This window comes from Perna viridis, chromosome 5 (genome assembly GCF_037379345.1).
Source record: "Perna viridis isolate PV_CMFRI_1.1 ecotype Kerala chromosome 5, ASM3737934v1, whole genome shotgun sequence".
In the NCBI taxonomy this organism is placed as follows: Eukaryota; Metazoa; Mollusca; class Bivalvia; order Mytilida; family Mytilidae; genus Perna; species Perna viridis.
The window spans coordinates 49,443,163-49,463,713 of NC_142449.1; the positions used below are offsets into that span (position 1 = coordinate 49,443,163).

At 32.5% G+C, this 20,551-nt stretch overlaps 1 long non-coding RNA gene across 2 annotated transcripts in view; it reads right to left on the minus strand.

The window, feature by feature from the left end:
* Nucleotides 1–14,226: 14,226 nt before the first annotated feature.
* The window catches only part of LOC148618089 (uncharacterized), a 228,617-nt gene continuing 222,292 nt past the window's right edge, over nt 14,227–20,551 (minus strand). For both annotated transcript variants that reach the window (XR_015922625.1, XR_015922626.1), the window contains exon 21: nt 14,227–16,600. This is a non-coding gene — a long non-coding RNA (uncharacterized LOC148618089). The remainder of the gene's footprint in view (nt 16,601–20,551) is intronic.

A 20,551-nucleotide genomic window follows, 5' to 3' on the forward strand; every position in this document is an offset into this window, starting at 1 on the left:
GCAACAACTCTAAAATGGCTTAACAGATTACAAAATTTTTTTTAACCCATATAGATTTCATTATGCTGAACACTCAAAATATCAAAATTTGGCTGAACCTATCAGTTTTGACCCATCAAAAATCCCCACATCATTTCTATGCAGGATACCCCAAGGAACATTCATACCAAGTTTGCTTCCAATTGGTCAAGTAGTGTCAGAGGAGAAAAGTCTAGAAAAATTGTTAACCACGACGACAGATGCCAAGTGATGGCAATAGCTCACATGGGTCAAAGACAGAAATGGCTGAATTTCGTTAAACAAGAAGTAGATGTCTGACAAGCCTGAAACCAGATCCCATAATATGGGGCCCAAACTTGATGCTGGATACCAAACATCAATAGGCAGCAATTAGTAATTGCTGAGAAAAAGTGTTATGCAAATAATTTCCCTGCCCGCCTGACCAATATTCACCATACTATAACCCAATTTTCACTGAGTAAAATATGGCCAACAAAATAATAAAATATTTTCAAAGAAGATGCATCTCTAAAATTGCTTTTTTCTAGTGTTGAGAAAAGTTCACAAGTAAAAATAGTTTTCATATTTTTTTAATCAAAGTTGTAGCAAAGTATCATAACAACAAATCCTACCAATTATGGAAAGAATCTGACAGGCGATCTTGGCGAAGTGGCATTATGGAAAGAGTTTGCTTAATAATTCTCTCCTAACAATTTGATTCAAAATGGCAGTATAGTATGCACATCTACACTTGGTAGAAACACTTTCAACCAAATTTGGAAGAAATTTGACAAGAGGTTTCAAAATATTTTTGCTCATAAAACTTTATAGATGGACATCTATTATTACCATGTCCATCTGTGCCTATGTGGCATATACATTCTCAAAAGTGTTGCATAATCAAAGTTATTTCAAAATCAATTATTCAACAAAAAATCCGTAAGCAACGGATCTTTAGTGGTACCCCCATTTTCCATGTTGATGTAAGAAAAATTCTTGTTAATTGGCAAACAAGAAATAGATGTCATATGAGTACAAGAACACGTCCTATATAACAACATCTCTATAAAAAGTAGTCCATGGGATGGGAAGGTCCACCATACACCCCCCATTCATCAACCAACTTCATGGTGATTTTTAGGTACCTTTATACCTCCCATTACGTAATCAATTTGTCGACAAGGAATGTTCTTGGGTTCTTTTTAAGTATAAGCCTGCATTTGTACCCACTGGGTCAATAAGCCAAAATTTTTGCGACTCAAATGTATGAGTGTCAAAGCCTTCCTGGGATAGCATGTGCTAACAAACTAAACAGATTTAGGTATCATCATGCAGCCTAATGTCACAGCTTTACAAGGAGACCAAGAAAGTTGCAGTACCACTTAGGGTTATTGGGTAAAATGAAAGAAATGCACCCCTATCCCGTGGAAAAATCGCTTAAATTGACATATTTTTCAATGTCAAAACACCTTGAGTATTAATGCTTCAGTAAAAAACGGCCTATTTGGTATTTTCTGTTTAGTATTATCACAATTTATACTTCTGGGGTTCTTTTGATGAATTTTGGCTATTTTTGTGGTCAGATTTTATCAAAAAATGCAAAAAATGGGATTTTGATTTTTTCGGTCAGTCACATAAATTCAACTCTACAAGTAATTACTAAACTAAAAGGTCTCAAATTTGGTATCATTCGATAGATAATTTAATTTTCTACATAAATGAACCCTGAAAAACTAATTTTCAAGAAAGGATTTTCAAAAAATGTTAAAAATATTACCCCTACCCCTAGAAAACTTGTTTCAAACAGAATTCTCATTCAAAGCATACTGACATCTTAGAACTCATATTTTGGCCATTCATAATTAAGATAATGATGTACTCAACATATCTGATCAATTAAGGTGCTTAGATTTTTCTTTTGGGGTGACAATTACTATAAAATCGGACAAAGGTGAATTTTCTTCTAAATCAACCAATATTGTCTTTTTTCTTTTCTTTTTTAGATTACTGTAGTTCAAACAAGCTTTTGTGTGATATGGTGCATTAATATAGTGTCTTAGCTTCAAAATGAGCCCAAGTAATAAATATTTGAACTTTTCCAAGTCAAGTTATATTAATTAGGTGGAAAATTGCCACCCCTACCCATGAAAAAATAATGCCTCAACATGAACTAAAATGCAATTTTTTGACATATAAATGGTCTACAATAGTTTTCAGTTTCAATGTGACAATCATGAGTTTTTTTCATAAAAAGTGGAATTTTCGAAATTTCATATTTTCTTCAATTTCACCTATAATTGTCAATTTTTTTCAAATTCAACTTCAATTAAGCTTTTGTATATTCAACTACAATTATATAGTGTCTTAGCTTCTAACAAGCCCAAGTAATAAATATTTGCACTTTTCAAGTCCAAATAGGTGAAAAATTGCCACCCCCACCCATGAAAAGAATACTTGAACCTGAACCAAAATGTTAATTTTTAGCACATAATCGATGAAAAAAAGACATATTGGGGACTATCATTTTAATTATCGATGTATTCAACAAACGTGGGTATGTTTTTTTTCATTTTACCACAAAACCTGAAGTGTTACAGCAACTTTCTTGGTACCATTGTAAAGCTGAGATACAGGGCTACATGATGATACATATATATGTCAATTTACTTCATTCTGTACAAAGAAGTTTGTAGAATAAAAAAAATTTAAAAAATGATTTTTGCCTCAACAAGGTATAAAAATAAGCTAAAGAATACAAAAATGCTTCAGTTTATTTTGTGGCGACAAAAAGATTCGTAAATGGGAGGTATAAGGGTATCTGAAAATCATATTTTGGTTGATGTTGTTGATGAGTGGGGGGAGGGTGCACATGGGTTATCTCAGCCCATGTACTATAGTATAATATACTAACAACCTGCGATTAATAGTATCTGGGGAAAAGGTGACAAAACTTTGTATTGTCCCATAAAAAGAAAAAAGTTTTTCATCAAACAATAAATAGTTAGCATATGAGTACAAAAATGCATTCCATGATTCAGTATACCCATATGTAGCTTTGTATTATATATCAACAGCCTGTGATTTACATTAGCTGAGTACTTTGTTGTGTTACAGAATGATGGTAAAACAATACACCTTCAAAGCAAGAGTATAATAATTTATTGATTGATTGTTTGTTTGTTTGTTGGGGTTAAACGTCCGAGCAGCAATATTTCAGCTATATTAAGACGATGAACATGAAATTGAAGATAAAATGAACATGAAATGATGATGAAATGAAAAAGGGATGGGACACAAGGACAATGGGGTCGACAAATTTTGATTGCCACTGGATATGGGGAGAGGTGGGTAGGGTTGGGCAATTTAGCCTCCTGTGGCGGAGCCCTATGGTTCTTACTGCAGGTGTATACCACAGTAGGGTTCTTTAATGTGCGAGGACATGGCATCTTTCCCAACATGGTGCACCACTATGGTTTGCGGTCAGGTTTTCCGTATTATAGCCTGATAACCCCAGCATGTAACACGCCAGGGGTAGCCCATTCCACCACCTGGGGCACACATCCCAGTCGCTCTGTGGGCAGAGTGCCCTAACCCATGGCTAGGGTTCTGAGCACTATTTAGTCACCTTTTACGACAAGCTTAGCGCTGCTGAAGGCCTATTCTTTTAACACTCGGACCTGCATGATTGAAGTTTCACAAATAAAGTTATACAATAAATAAGGTTTTAAAAACCAAGTAGTATGAGACAACTGATGATATAATGTATGTAACAACCAGGGCTATTAACATATCATTGAGTGTCAGTAAATTTTTTCCATTTTATTAAAGGACTAGTTTTTTCATGTTCAAGAAAATGCTTGTTTCTGATCCCCTCATTCTTAATATGGGTGATGTCACAACCCCAAAATATACCCTAGTTATCCTTTGGTGCTATGACATCTTGATGTTAATTGTCCAGGCTTCCAGAATATTCTTTTATTTTGGCCCCTCATTCCTAAATGATTGAAATCTAAACCCCTTAAATTCAATCTCAGTAAGACTTGGAGATGTGTGATATTGTAGAACAATACCATAATCATCCATATGTACTTACTGGAGTAATATAGTTAAGTTCTAAGAAATGCTTGTTTTCTTTAGCTAATATCTGTTAACATAAAATGTCTACCGTACAGACAACAACCTGGACGATGACAACAGCACAATATTATACTACAACAAATATTGTGTGAGCAATGGTTAAGTAATTGACACATTCTACAGTGATGAAAGTGACTTTTGATGAAAAAATCTGAAGATCTGGATGGTGGTTTGGGGGTTGCCTTAAGCCCCAAAGCAAGGTCCAATGTTGAACCACAAGGAACAATGTCAACTGGTTCCTTTTTATGAATAACCCTATTGCCACCAAAATAACGATTTCTGTTTTTAAACCAGTCCGGACTGGTTCATGATTCAGTTGTTACCAGAATTTGATAAGGGTATCTGCAAGGGAACCAGTTTACAATATTTACAAAAGCTGTGCAGGAATGTTCAAATAAAATATGCTGAGAATCATCCAGAAAACGGGTGGATTTTACTCAGATAATTTTCTGGATGATTTTTATGTAATCAGAGACACAACAAAGCATTTAGAATGGGCTAACTGGGCAAAAATATCGTCAAAATTAAACCTCACCCCCTTAAATTTTCTCAATGAATTAACACTGATCTAAAAAATAATCAAAATCACCACAAAAAGGTGGAAATCCCCAGATACGTGGAAAGCTTTCATCCCTGATTCTATTTGATTTCAAGTACCTTTTAACATTCTAAGAAATTAGGACCAAAATCTAAGACTGGAGGTGGCCAATGAGGGGTAAGTAAAATAAATACTGTTAAAGATTCACTAAATTCATTTCAGTGGTGTAGGAGGAGTAATAGATAAGATATGGGTACCCTGTCTCCATATTTATAAATGACATAGTCTATGTTTTGCTATGTAAAATCTTCATATTGAATTGGATCAATTTCTGAAATACGAGGGTTCACAATGGGAATATGTAATAAAGATTCAGTACAAGTTTTTATTCATTTCAGTGATGTAGAAGGAGTAATGGGTAAGAGTTAGGTATCCCACTGTGTACAGAAGGAAGTTAGTAGGAAGGACAGAAACCACAATATACCCCACTTCGCAAGCCACTTTACCAACCAACAGACACCTAAATAAGGTAATACTTGTATAAGTGTTTTGATTGGTTGTTTACAAGAGTATATATATCAACTTACCATTTCTATATTACCAGTATTCAGAAGATGATATCAGGAAATCAGTAAAGGATGGCACCTCTAGTTGATATTGTCAATTTGCCGTAATCCTAAGGCCAAAACCTGGGACAATTATAAGTAGTCACAAGTTATGGTCTCAGGGAGATGGCTAACGACATAGTATCTCTAAAATTTAGCCTTCCACTATAACACCACCATCTAAGCTGTCCTCTGCATTATGACGGCTTATCTCCTAAAAATACTAGTATACCATGAAATTCTTAAACTATACAGACAGCAATGAAAACAAACTATTTGGGGTAACAATGATCTATGAACACCACCTTAGAGTGCATCCTTTTTAGAAAGTTCAAAAGTCAAAGAAATAAATCTGAAAATAGGGTTCTTTTTCTGTTGGAGTTTTAAAATATGGACTCCAGTTTATTTCTGTTTAAAAAATCAGATAATAAAATGAAAATTGTTTAGGGTCTCCCACTTTAACGTAAGAAGCACTGATGGAAGGCAATTTATAAATTTATATATTGGGTGGTTGCCAAAACTCACGAAAAACTGAATGAATTATATAGACTTAAGCTAAAACTGCTTCTATGGTTGAGTCCCAAGGCAAAAAAGTGCTTTGCCCCAGTTTATGATATATTTTAACGAAACAGCTCTCAACGAATTGAACATGTCATTGAATATATTTCTATTTTACATATACTAAGACTGGCTAGTAATATCTACCAACTGAACCTGTAATGTCTTTTTCAATAATTAGGAAACTGCCATCAATAACACATTCCAAAGACACCTGTTACATCTTAAACCTCAGAAATTAAAATATTGATTAACAGTAACATCTGAATACCATCCTACACAAGTATGTGAAAGATGCCTATAACCAAATATCAACATAGTTATAATATATACAATGATATAAGGAGACGGTCTTATGTCTTCAGATTTAACAATAAACAATTTTATTTTCCAAAAAAAAAAAAAAGAAAGAAAGCAACCATTAAAGAGACAGAACTTGTGAAACATATATAAAAACAAATTCAAAGATCTGTGAGACAAACCTCTCAGTGATTCTACACACAAATCATAACTTTTACAGTACAAACACAGGCAAAGGGTAAGGAATACCATCCTAAGATTAATGATATTGGTTTTTTCATTCAACACAAGATGTTCCCAATAACATCAATGATGGTTTAAATGTAGAATTTGGTTTACTCTAGTATGACATAAGAGAATTCGCTGTCCTTTCTGCCTGAAAAGATTATAAAATCAATACAATATATACTAAATAACATTTTTTGCAGGCAATTAACTATGGTAGATGTCTTGGTTTGTAAATATAAAATATCTCATCAGAAGCTTGCAAATTTTACAGCTCAACTACCTAAACTAGAAGCAAGATAATCTGCTACTACTGAAAGGGAGATATTTCACTTACCTGAAAAAAAAAAATGCCTTGTCTATTCTAAACTGAAGAAAGACACCCCTCTTTTTTAATAACATGACAGACACTGGCAGTATTTGTAACATACTATCAATACAATAATGACCATATGTACCAAGTTTCATGAAGATGTGTCCAAATCTTCATGGAAGGAAACCAACAATGTACTTCTAATAATAAAAAAAAACCAACAAAAGACAAAAACTGAAAAAAAAACAACAGATGGATAGACCCTCATGGTTTTAATGACCCTCAACATTGTTTGCTTGGTATAAAACAAACTACCAGTACCATTTAATTTAAATCTAGAATAGGTTATTTGTCAAGATTTAAAAAAGCCAGAGAGGAAATCATGATTAAATAGACTACTTTACATTAATAGGGATTTAGTTAAATATTTCAACAATGTACTGTCAAACTTTAAATTTTGTTAGTCTAGACACGAGTTCATTATTAGTCATTATAGTGAAAACCCCACTTAATATGTAGTTACGTGTATGTAAGTTATCCTGCCTCACCTATTGTCAGACATTGGAGACTTCTGACCAGTATTCCTTCCATATTACCTGTTTTAGAGAAAATTTTACCTGTATAACATAAATTAAGCCCTCTGGATAAAGAATGAAAAAGCTTAGCCCCCTAAACAAAACTTTATACAAATTTACCCTAGAAATATTATCAAGTGTGACACTATTAATGGTGTTTCTACACTATACAAGTTTTAACATAAAGATTTCTGAAGACTGCAATTCAAAATATCTACATGTTCTTTCTGTTACTACCCCCCTTATTTAACAACAGTGATACAATTCACTGGCAACATATGCTGACAATGCATTTCTAAAGTTCTTTTCAAACACCCCATAAATAACACGTGTAACCAAATTCAACCACAGAAAATTTCAAATCATGTAAAACTGCCAAGACACAATTCAATAAATTACTGACCATAACCTTAAATAAACCCTTCTAGACAGTCATCACTGACACATATCTCTTTTAATTGTTCAACCTGGTTACAGAAAACACAGACTTACCTGAAGGCTACATTCAAACAACATTCCCACAATATTAAAATCCCGTCAAGTGGTCAGCCAAAAGTGTCGGTCAGTTACCTAGATCAATATCGTCTGGACATAACGTTCTCAGAGAGAGGTCAACAGAGATCAGATAACTCTCGTCAGACGTGAGACTGTGAAACAGCTGTAGACAAATACCAGTGCGTGTATGTTGTAATTATGCCACATTGATCACTGGATAAATTTTTTTCCTTTAACAAAGGTGTGAACTTATTCCTAGTTGATGACATCTTACTACAATCCTATAGCAATCAGATGATAAAAACGTTAAAGAGAAATCAGTAACTTCCAATACTTTCATTACAATCCCTAGACAAAAGGGTCAAAGTTTATTGTCATTGATTTTTCCAACATTCCACTGTGTACAAGTATACATAACATTGTCCATTTTTTACTTCATTCTGTCCTTTACATGTAGCACTATTGAAAATTTCTATGAAATACAACTGATTAAGGATCCTTTTTATAGCTTAGGTAAAAATCACAGACAAGAAAAAAATAAAGATTAGACATTTTCTTCAAATGCACCTCCAAAAGTTAATACACAGAAAGAAGTTGCTACATGTGCAATAAAAACCACACAGTATAATTATCCAATCGAATTATGTGAGAAATAAGTACTAATACTCATAAATTTCTGATATATCTGCAACAAGATGATGGTAACAATTTAATAATCATTACAAATAAGCAGCCACACATCCAAATAATTAGTCATTACACATGTAGTCACAGATCCAAACAATTACATAATCATTACACATGTACAGTAGACACAGATCCTAACTAGTCTTTACAAATGTACAGTACTATCAGATCCAATACCAATTAAACAAGTCATTACAGACATACAAAACTGCATAATCAGTACACATGTACATAAGTTCATGGTTTATATACATATGCACAAAATTTCATCATTAATACACATGTACAGTCACACATCCTATAAAACCATACAACAGGTGCTTTATTAACAAGGAATTCTTTAGATATGAGTGGGAGGACAAATTTTAACCACACAATTATAGATTGATATTTACATTGATTTCCTGTGTGTTACTGTGTTAGTTTACATTCCGAGAAATTGTGAAGACAACAGATGATGACAGTGATACAAATTATATATATTGTTCTTAGGAGGAATTGCCAACTCAACTTAAAAAAAACTTCTGAAGCCCAAAATAAAAATGTGATTGTAACAAGCAAGGAAGGAAGGAAGGGAATTTTATTTATAATGTTAACAAGAAAACACAATAACTTTTTATAAAATTCAAATTATAACTGGCAAAAATAAACCACTAAAAAGGAAAAGAGAATTGAGAATGTCCTAGTTTTCTGTTTGTCTTGGTTGACATTCATTTTACCTAACATAAATACAGCCTGGGCAAGATATTAGTAAAAATGGTATGATGTGTCAATTCTACTTCAGTTTTTTTAAAGTCTAAATTGACCCCCTTTTTTGCTTTCACAGGTTCTGACATGCAGAGAGTATGAAGAGAAATAATGATATAAAGGTAGAATTCCGGTAATTCAGAATCAAATATGAAATTTAATTCAAGAATACCTATCATGCCAGAATCTCAGTGACATATATCTTAAATCTAACCTTCAGAGACAAAGTAAATGAGTGAAATTAATGTCATCTTCCTTACTTCCACCTCAATCAAATTAGCAGTTTATTTTCCTATCTTCCTTGGAGTCTTGTAGACCACCAAACAAGACAAAACATCCAAACCACCAAAACAAAAAAACGAAAATCAAGTCCACTGAAACAAGAAAAAATGTCTTAGATCACCAAAAAAAACCAAAATGTCTAGTCCACCAAAACAAGGAAAGTCCAGGTCCCCCCCCCAAAAAAAGGATGCCTAGACCACCAACACAAGAACAGGCCACCAAAACAAAACAAAATGTCTAGACCACCAACACAAGACAATGTTTAGATCACCAAAACAAACATATTACCTTTTAAAATCAATTCTACATGTGTATTGCAATGTATTTTAGTTACAGAACCATTAATCAAAATACAAGAGAATCCTACCAATCCTTATATTCACCTATTCATCAATTCTCCTGATTCAGTCAACTTTTAATAGGATCCAACATAGAGATTCAAAAAAAAGTTTTAAAATTTTAAAGATGTCATCAATATTTTTAAGCTTTTTCACAGGGGAAAACTGCATGGTCTCCAGGAAATACAATAAGAATAAACTGATGACAATGCACTCATTAAAAATTGCTGCACTTAAATCTTTGTACTTTTCATTTTGACAATAGTTACAATGTAATCCAAATATTAAATCTAGACTGCCAAGGCTAATTAGATTATAGTCCAACAAACTGTACAAGAATGTCTCACTAATTCTTGGTTAATCAGGATACAACAAAATTATCAAAACAGTAGACAAATTTGTTAATACCATTTATATAGCCACGCAGACAGATACATAATATGTCTGTATTTTGATTGAAAGAAGTGACTGTACACACAGTACACTGTGATAGCTTTCTAAAATTACATACTTGCAATGACAATGTCACAAAAATGATGAAAATGTATTCCTTACCTGTCCTTTAATGGTGCAGTTACCTGACATTTAACAGAATATTTTCAGTCACATTTATTATAAGAATACCAATAAGTGATGTATACAATGTTAAGTTAGTGATGGAATCAATTGAGCTATTAACATTCTACCCTCCCTTTTACTTTTGCTACATATCACTATATAATTAGTAATCTTTCTTCTCCTACTCCTTCCCAACTTTAAATGGTTCTCAATTCACTCATACAACATAGCAAATGAATATACTCTATTAAGGAAGTATTAACTTATGACCAGCTGCATAATTATCATATAGACCTGTATTTAAGAGATCTTATAAATCACAATTTGACGATCATCTCATGATCATGACATGAGAAAATATTTCAGGATTCATTTCTTCCCATCCTTATCAGGGGGTAAAGGTTATATAATATAAACATGTAAACTATATGCAAAACGCAAATTCATTAAAATACATATATAATACCCCTAAAAAAGTGATAATAAACTTGTCATCTGTTAAAACCATTATAGATAGAAAACTCCAAGGCCAGACAAGTTACTGAAGTCAATCAACCATCACTCACAGTAGAGGGGAAAAATTTACAATTAAATATTCAACACAAGTACTAAGCCAGGTAATATTGTTGTCAATCCCTTATTGGGCTGATTGGCCTTCAGAGGACACCAGTCTATGGCAGGTGGAGGAACTGGTCCAATCAGGATGTGTTTTAAATTAACCAAAATTTGAATTTTTGTAACTTTTTTTGCATATTTAAACCAATCTGGAAGGTCAAAAGCTAGAATGTATTTAAAAATTGTAAAGGGTTGTTGAATATGAGCCAGGGCTGGCTCAGAAAAAAAAAACCAAAAAAAAACCAACCTTTCATACAAATCCAAGTACTGCGGTTGTAGGATGTACACCATTAATGTGTAATATAATGCTTTACGACTGTGGTATGATAAAATTTTAGAACATATCCCTTAAACAGAATTTTTATAAAATCTTTCTACACATCTACCATACTAATAAACTATCCAGACAGGTCGGTGACCAGATCTATATTTGTCTGACCGCTGGGGGACTTCTTACTCATATCTGTCAACATCATGCATATCAACTATATTTAGAAGCAATAGGTTAAAAAATACCTGTAAAATGTTATCGTGTTCCTATTGAAAGAATAAACACTTATCTGCATAAGTGAAAAGAAACTTCCGTAAAAGACAACAGCTGTAAACTCCACCATGAACATTATTGGTATAAGCATGTAGGATCTTTACCTGTATGTAACGACTGATTCTATTGGCCGCTCTCCATACTTCCGTCTGCCATCCCAGTAACAGCTAGATGTATGAATGGAATACCACAGAGAAGGATGAAGGGATACAAAGTACTGCATAACATCCCAATACTAAAGATCAGAGATTGCTCCCTAAATTATTCTGACCACTGTGGATCAGATATTGTTCCTTTAATTATTCTGACCACTAAGGATCAGAGATTGCTCCCTAAATTATTTTGACCACTGAGGATCAGAGATTACCTCCTAAATTATTCTGTCCACTAAGGATTAAGATAGCTCCCTTAATTATTCTGTCCACTGAGGATCAGAGGTAGCTCCCTAAATCATTCTGTTCATTGATCATGATTAAGGGGCCAATGTATTTCTTTACCAGGGGACAATTTATGATGTCAGAAAATTCCTGTTCTTGAAATAATACATATGATACAAGTATTATTCATTTACAAATACATCTTCTTACCTTGACATAAAATTTTTTTTAGAAAAAGTGACTTTACTGATACCCAGGCAAATAACAGTTCATGTAAAATAGTGTGAATGGTCTCTTTACAACTTAATGTATATAACATTGATAATTCATATTTAACAAAGGAACTGAAGTGTATTCAAATGTCTATCAAGGTTTATCAATTAAACATACCACCTTATTTCATTGTATTGTGGTCTTGTCTCTCTATTTTCAATCCAAACATTTTAGAAAGGTACATCCTAACTAACATGACCAAACTCAATGGGAGGGAGTCTTCTAGCAAAGAAAATGACTACTGGCAGACTAAGAAGGAAGACAAACAAAATATGGTAAAAAATGGATCTATACCCTGTTTATCAAAAGAATAAAATACTGAAGGAAACACAATGCTGGGAATACTAAAGAGCAAGGAAAAATACTTAAAAGGGACACTGTGGAAAAAAAAAACAATGCAGGGACAAAAGACAAAAAATTAGTCACACAACATAAAAGAACTCAATGTTTATACAGGAAAACAAACTGCACTAGAATCCTGGAATGAACAGTTCCCACATTATTGAAATTGAAGTCCTGTAAGATGGAGTGAAAATGTAAAAGAATTATTTCATAATATCTCCTAAGACAACAATTAAAACCCTAAACCTGTGATGTGACACACACACACACACACAAATCTATCACCAATACCTCCAATTCTACTGGCAGGCTAAGACAATGTATTAATTCCCAAGTCCTTGATAAGGGGAATATGTCTAACTAATGACGACCAGCCATGACTCATCCCGACATCACTGTCATTACAACTTTGTATGAATCAGTAAAGAACATGACCAACACCATTGATTACAAAAAAGACTGCTACATGTATCATACAAGTCTGGCCAGAAATTCTGATTCATACCATTTTAAAACATTTTTATGCCATTTCCAGATGCAAAACTTTTTAGTTCAGAATTTTATTGCAAATGAATTAAATTTTGAAATAAAGAAAACACACAAAGAGAATATTTTGGCAGGCTATAAATTAAAATGCTTGATGGTTTGTCTGGAATATAGCCAGCTTCACTGCAGGTAGATGAGTTACTGCTATGACACAATTATGCAGGTGCAACTGACAAAAAACTTGGTATGACAGACACACTATAAATATCCCACAGTGATGACATTGGATAGAATAAGTTATCGTATCAGATTAAACATTCTAATGATATTTAAAATAGTCTAAAAGCAATATTGTTCTATGGAGCCTAATGTGTAATCTGTTACAGGTACATTCAATCCTGTCTTAAATGATCTGAGGAAAACATGGTCACATAACACAGACTAACATTATACACAGGTTAATTTTACATAGAAGGAACTACAAATGGGTATTTCAATTATAGTCTCAAGTCAGGTTATTGCTGAGTACAAATGCCCGGACAGGTCAGACATTGGCAAGGAAATAGGGCAAACAGTTCTAACATTACTGAAACAAAAACTCCCAATAATGAAAATATAAAGTGAAACTGTTATGTAAGCAGGTCATTTGAAAAGCCTTAAGAATTGGCATGTACAATTAGATGTCCCGAGACAGATCCGGTGTATATATTTCTACAAATTACCTTCATTAAGGCTTAAAGGAAGATTAATCAATGTCCATAAATGGTCTAACCTCACACTCTGCCATCCATGAGAAAAAAATGAAACTCAAGCAACTAAGATAACATCAAAATAACAACAGGATGGGTAAATAAAAGACATCCGTCTTCTTAAAGTTAATGTGTCTGGGAAAACTTGGCCAGTATACTAAATGCGCTCTAATTTTTGTTTTCCTAAAGTGGTTCCTTTTACCTAAAAATTGACAAGGACCACGAGTGCATTATACTTAAAACAAATACATGGAAGACACAAGAATGAGTAAAAGTACACAACAGGAAAAGTACAAACTATTTAAATTTAGGTTCAATCCTGATTCAACTATAAATATAAATTAAAGTACTCTCAGTTATATAATCATTTTCTGAAAAAGGTTTCAATTTCTCAATTTTACAGAAATCTAATAAAGGAAAAGAGGTACTCTACATTAATATGGTAAATTTCTATGGTGATAGCTGGCTTGGACATATAGAAATATAAAGGTGTCTAAAGTAAATAGGGGCAGACAAGAAGTATAAATTTAACTAAACAGGGGCAGACAAAGAATATACATGTAACTAAATAGGGGTAGACAAGAAATATAAATGTAACTAAATAGGGGTAGACAAGAAGTATAAATGTAACATCACTATGATAATAAAAAGAACATTTCTCAAATACAGAGTCTGTAAATTTTCTGTATTCTCTAATATTATTATTAATCTTTATTAATAAACAAAAATTATTGAGTTCTCTCAAAGATTCTGGGATGGAAAACCTCAACATGTCTGATGATAACTATATTTTCTGCCTATCTGTCAACAAATATTTTTGTACAACATATCCTCCCAATAAATATATCAAACCAAATATTTTTTTCTTCTCTACTAATCAGGTAGCAAATGTCTAGACACTTCTCAATATCTAGAGATCCGAATCACATAGCAGCTACATAAGACGGAGACAATTAATAGGTATAAGGCGGTATATTGTGGTAGAAAATTGCACACTTCACAATTATACATAATGGCTATTGTGATGCTGAAATAATAGGCGACTAGACAGAAAATAAATTTATAACGGACTTTTTAGACTTCATATGTAGAAACAATGCTAGGATTGGCTAATATGAGGGTTTCTCAGACAAAAGCCACTTTCCTGAAATTCGTCAAGAGAAGGTTAACAATATTTTTCCATAATTGATGGAAGTCAAGTCTTTTGTGAAGTGTAAAAATAACCAAAGGACACTGATCATACAATAAAGCCATAAGTCACATTATGTACTTGTACTAACACTTCATCAATACCAAGTAGCCAATTGGACAGCTAAGAAATAATGATAAAATAACAAGAAACTTCAGCTAGTAACAAAAATTTATAGTCTTTTTGACAAGGGTTATCTTCCTTACAACAGTCAAATTATAAACTTTATTTTTTTTCCGAAGTGTCTTTCTCTTCCATCCATTGCTTTCAGCTCAATGATTTCCTCTTTTGAATCATACATGATTTTTATATCTAAATTTTCCCTAACAAAATTTCTACTTCAAAAATTATAGCATTGACTCACTACCAAAGTGACACATTTAATAATATTTATCACTTCCCAAAAAACCCTTACTTATCATTGGAGTATAAATTTACCTAAGTATTCACCAAAAAACCAAAAAAAATGTCTTAAATTTCCCATACATGTATTTTTTGAGAGTAACAAAAATATTCCATCACAATTCCCCCTAGTAAAACCTCCTAACTGCTCAGACAAATTCCCTTCGACAGCTAACAACCAGACAGATTTCCTCTACGTAGCCCCATAATTAACTGCCTAACAACCAGACAGATTTCCCCTATGTAGCCTCTTAATTAATTGCCTAACAACCAGACAGAATTCCCTTATGCAGCCCCATAATAAATTGCTTAACAACCAGACAAATTCCCCTTAGATAACCTCTCATTAAGCAGCATAGTTTACCTCAGATTGCCCAGTGCCCCACATTGATAAGTCAACAGATGGTAGTATATAATCTCTGATAATAGAACTCTATGCTAATTCAAATCCCTGTCTGCACCTCATGACCCTCCCAGTCTATGTGCACCCCTTTTATCAGATTATCAGCATGCTACTTTAAACATTAACAAGTAAAAGATCAAAGGCCAAGGTCACTTTATCTGATAAAAAAATATTTTTATTTAAAAAAAGAAATAAGTCTGCACTGTAGTTATGCATTATGTGTGCAGACCAATTGTTTGAAATTGTTCCCGTGACCTTGTCATGTGACCTTCCCTTGTTGAGAAGATTCAAATAACAAGCTTGCAGAAACTTAAACAGGAGATTTAAATTCTAACCCATTTTTATATTCTTTGTAGATCATTTCTATAATTGCACATTTACAAATGCATAGAATGAAATTAAAAAGCTTATAGAATCAGTAGCCTCATCAACCAACTATTCACAAATGAACAGAAAACAAACAAAAAAACTCTTCACTTAAGACATTGAAATATCATTAATGTTACATGAACATTAACTACTTTTAAGCTATACACTTCAGTGGTTTAAGGATATGATATAAGACCTGAGGATACCTTTAAAGACACCAGCTAAATAAACAGAAGATACATAAGCTTAAAAAAAATACATGTTTACACTGAACCATAGCAGAACAAGATCTTTTAAATCACATGGTTTGTTTTAAAATTTTTAACTTCAACTCTGTAAAATTTCATGCAAGTCTTCCAATATATTCAGGAGAATCAGTCCTTACAAACAAGACCCATACTTGCTGAATTTAAAGGGGGTTATACATACCTTGTTAAGCTTGGGTTTATGTTACTGCTGCACCAAGAGATCCATCCAAATGCCAGCAGTGTACCTGAAAAGAAAAAGAAAAATGTTGAGAAAGTAAAAGGGGACTTAGGTTCAAAAAAATATTTAAAACTATAATAAAGACTTCTTCAACATCCAATCATAGTTCAATTCCAAGTTCTCTGATGAGAATGTTTCAGAAAATAGAACAAATGGGTTTTAGAATACTTAGGGTATATTTTTACAGCCTACAGACATGGATTTACTAAGCCACCAAAAAAAAAATCAGAAATCGAAGAAATCAGATCTAAATAAACAGTCAAACAAATTTGCTTTATAAAATGTGAAAAACCCATGCCTAAGTCTATAGACAATATACAGAGAAAGTTATTTCCAAGGTCCTCTAAAAGAGATGTTGAAATGCTATGGTTCAGGACATTCAAATAGTCCCTGCATTACACTGTACCCTATAACATATTCAGTGGATATCAAACAGCCAAGACTTGTATATAATGTGACACCAAAGTAAATAAATAAAAAATAATAATAATTTACTGACTGACACCTTTATTCAATAAAAATTATTAACCCATTCTTTAATGTTTTTTCTTACAACATTTTTTACACAGTGACCTTGAAAACACCTGCAAGATTCCCTCAAAAGTGACATCAGGTTAGATGAAACTAACTACCCCTGCATGATAGGTTCAAACAATTATGTTTATACATATGACACAACAACCATACATTGTATTAGTACTTCATTATTGACATGGCTCAATAACTTCCAGAGCTATTATATACAAGACAAAATAAGGTCAAAAGAATATAGGCATTGTTTAATGATACTGGAATGCCTATCTGCAGACCTAAGTCTTGGTTTTGGAAGTATTTATAACTTCTCCCCATAATTCTCCAATTCTCTGGCACTGATACTAATTTTACTTAATTAAGAATTTAAGTACCAGTCCATATAAAATTCAGACACTGTCACTATTTAAATAATTCATGATGAAGAAAAATCCACCAAACAAACAATGTCTTTTTCAATCTACATATGCTATATTTTTTAAGAAACAGTTGTACTTTCCATATTCAGATCTGTACTTTTGAGAAAATTATAAATTTATCTCCCACTAAAATCAACCAAATGAAGCCAAATCAAGAATGATAACTCTTGCAAATTTCATGTACAATCAATATATATTTTTTTTATCTCAAAAGTGCAACAACCTAACGAAAAATTAAGACTGGTTATGTGATCAGTATCTGTTTCTGAACAAGAAATATAACTGAATTTGGTGGGTTTATGACATACATGAATCACCTCCTGTCTGATTTTTAGAAAGACTGGTATTTAATATGTAACCATTCAAACCCCAAAAGAACATTTACAGATATTTTCAAAGATTAAAACTCCAGCCTATTTAACAGTTTCAAATTTAAGAAACAAGGAAATAAAAAATTGCTTTTGCTTGCAACAGTAAGCAATTATTGTTTTTATGTTTTGGCCTCAGATTGAATCATATTATTAATATTACATAATCTTATATAGAATAATTTATATATTAATAAAATCATCATGTATCAAGTTTTCATATTTGTGCTAGTCAAATGGATATTTAGACTGAGGCCAAGCAGTATACCACAGAATTATTCCTCATTAAATATGAAAAGGCAAAAATCATTCTCACAGAAATAGTACTGAACACCCTGTTAGCATGTCTATGATCCTTGGATTTTTAGACATTTAAATGTCACTTAACCAGTTTCTAAACATTAGCCCAAGAACTAAGCTCATATTAAAGACATTAAGCATCTAAAAATATAATGAAATTTCCTTACTTTAAATGTCAAATTACTATAGAAATCAACATACAAGAAGGAGAATTAGTTGTCAAATGTCAAATTCAACATATTACTATTCTAAAATTCCTCCTCTTAACTGACATGAAACACATTTTGTCAAAAGTACCACTAAAACACTAAAGAAGACATCAATTGTATCAAAAATATCCAGACACAAACCAAGTTATAAAAAAAGCCACATTCTCCTTGGCTTAAAATAATAGACACAACAGGCATACCATTATAATACAAACTGTTTTATGTAAATTTACAGACATAGTCATAGCTGAGAGAACTCTCATTGACATTAACCAAAAGAAACACTTGTTTCAACAGAGCTTGTGACTCCAATTCTCCAGAGCAATATTTGTATAACCAGATTTATTCTGCCTGCTTGCTTGATTTCACAACCCATTGATAATATAAGAATTTTTACCATAATAAAGAGGCAAACAGCTGGCAATCAAGGTACCAAGACAAAGTTTGTTAATGGATTAGATAACTCTAATTTCAGAGATGGGAATAGTTTCTTTAGTGTATCTCCTATCCCCTTCCCATATCTTGGGCAGGACAGTAAACACATGAATTCTTCCTACCTTAGACCCCTCATTTATTTTACAAATCAACATTTCCCCCTTTTAGTGGGGTGCAGTAAATAATTTTACTTCCTAATTTTATTACCAGAACCAATTATATTTGCCAGTTATTACATACCCTCTTTTTAAATGACATCCTTTTCAACCCTAGAACTAATATTATGCAACTACATATCTAGATCTTATGCTTTAAATGTACATTAGATATTTTCAACAGAGAATACATGAAATTAACTTCTTGGGATTCAAAATGCATAGAAACACATCAAGAATCCTCTGCTTCCAACAAATCTATTTCAAAACGCGTATTGTCATCATTAAATTTATTTATTTCATCATAAAAGTTCTATTCCATATAAAAATGTGATTGAATCCTTTGAATGAAACTATTTTACTATTACCCAAGACACTAGATCAATCAAAGCCATGTAAAAATTTCCAGCTTCTGGTCGACTTGCAAGACAAGTTTCAAAATACAATAAAATTACAGGGTCTGAAATGGCAAAAGACATTTAACTGACTTTTCAAATGCAGCTTAATTCTTTTTCTCCGTCTGCTACCTGGCATATAATGATTTTATTATCTTAGTTGCATGCATCCAAATCTATGACTGCAAGCATGTTGGAATGTGCTGAATACAGCTTGGCCAAAGAATCATGCAACCTTCTTTTTTTGTCTTTTAAGTTGCATTCATTGTTCAATGTAAGAATTCAACCAAACAGGATAATCTTCATTCAGTTGGAGAATTTTGTCCGAAAATATCTTATTATTGCTTTTATTAGGCCTCATAAAACAGGACTTATTTCAAATTTACATATCAAGTTTTCTGTTCTGGGAAATTATTATCACCTATTTTTATTGATCCTTCCGAGTAAAATAATGTTCTTCACCATGGGTAACATTATATGTAGTTATGTAGCAAGGAACTAAGGTTAACACGTTGTTTGCTTTTGTGTGCTAAGTCATGGTTATAGCCATCATAATCATTCTTCTCCTAATTTCTAATATTTAAAAAAAAAAAAAAAAAAAAAAAAAAAAAAAAAAAAAAAAAAAAAAAAAAAAAATGAAATAACTCTTTCTACCAAGTATTTACAGAAATTCTATACCTGGTACTTGCATTCGCCTGTCAACATTAAGCTGGTAGACAGATTGATCTTCAGAAGCAGACAAAGTTATTCTGAGGAAATTAATAAAATGAAACGTGCCCTAGAAGTTTTGTCATCATTTTTCTTTATGAGATAGTGTTATCCTGTCTGTCACCAAGGTAGCGTAGGAAACAGTGCCTTACCAGCTTAGAAATTATCCGACAATAAGCAAGGTAGCTACGAAGAACAAGCTACCAGCCCTGTTGGGAATAATTCAACAATGTTAGATAAACATTAATCAGTCTGATAATGAAACAATGTTAAAAAAACAAGCTAAGTTCTTGGAAAGTTCTGGTTACTGTAGGGTAAAGGAATGGACAGATACAAATTTTCACAATCTTACTGTGTATTGATCAAAACAGGTAACTGCCATGAGGAGTTTAAAATGGAAGAAAAAAAAACAAAAAAAAAAAACGGTAGAAAATGTGG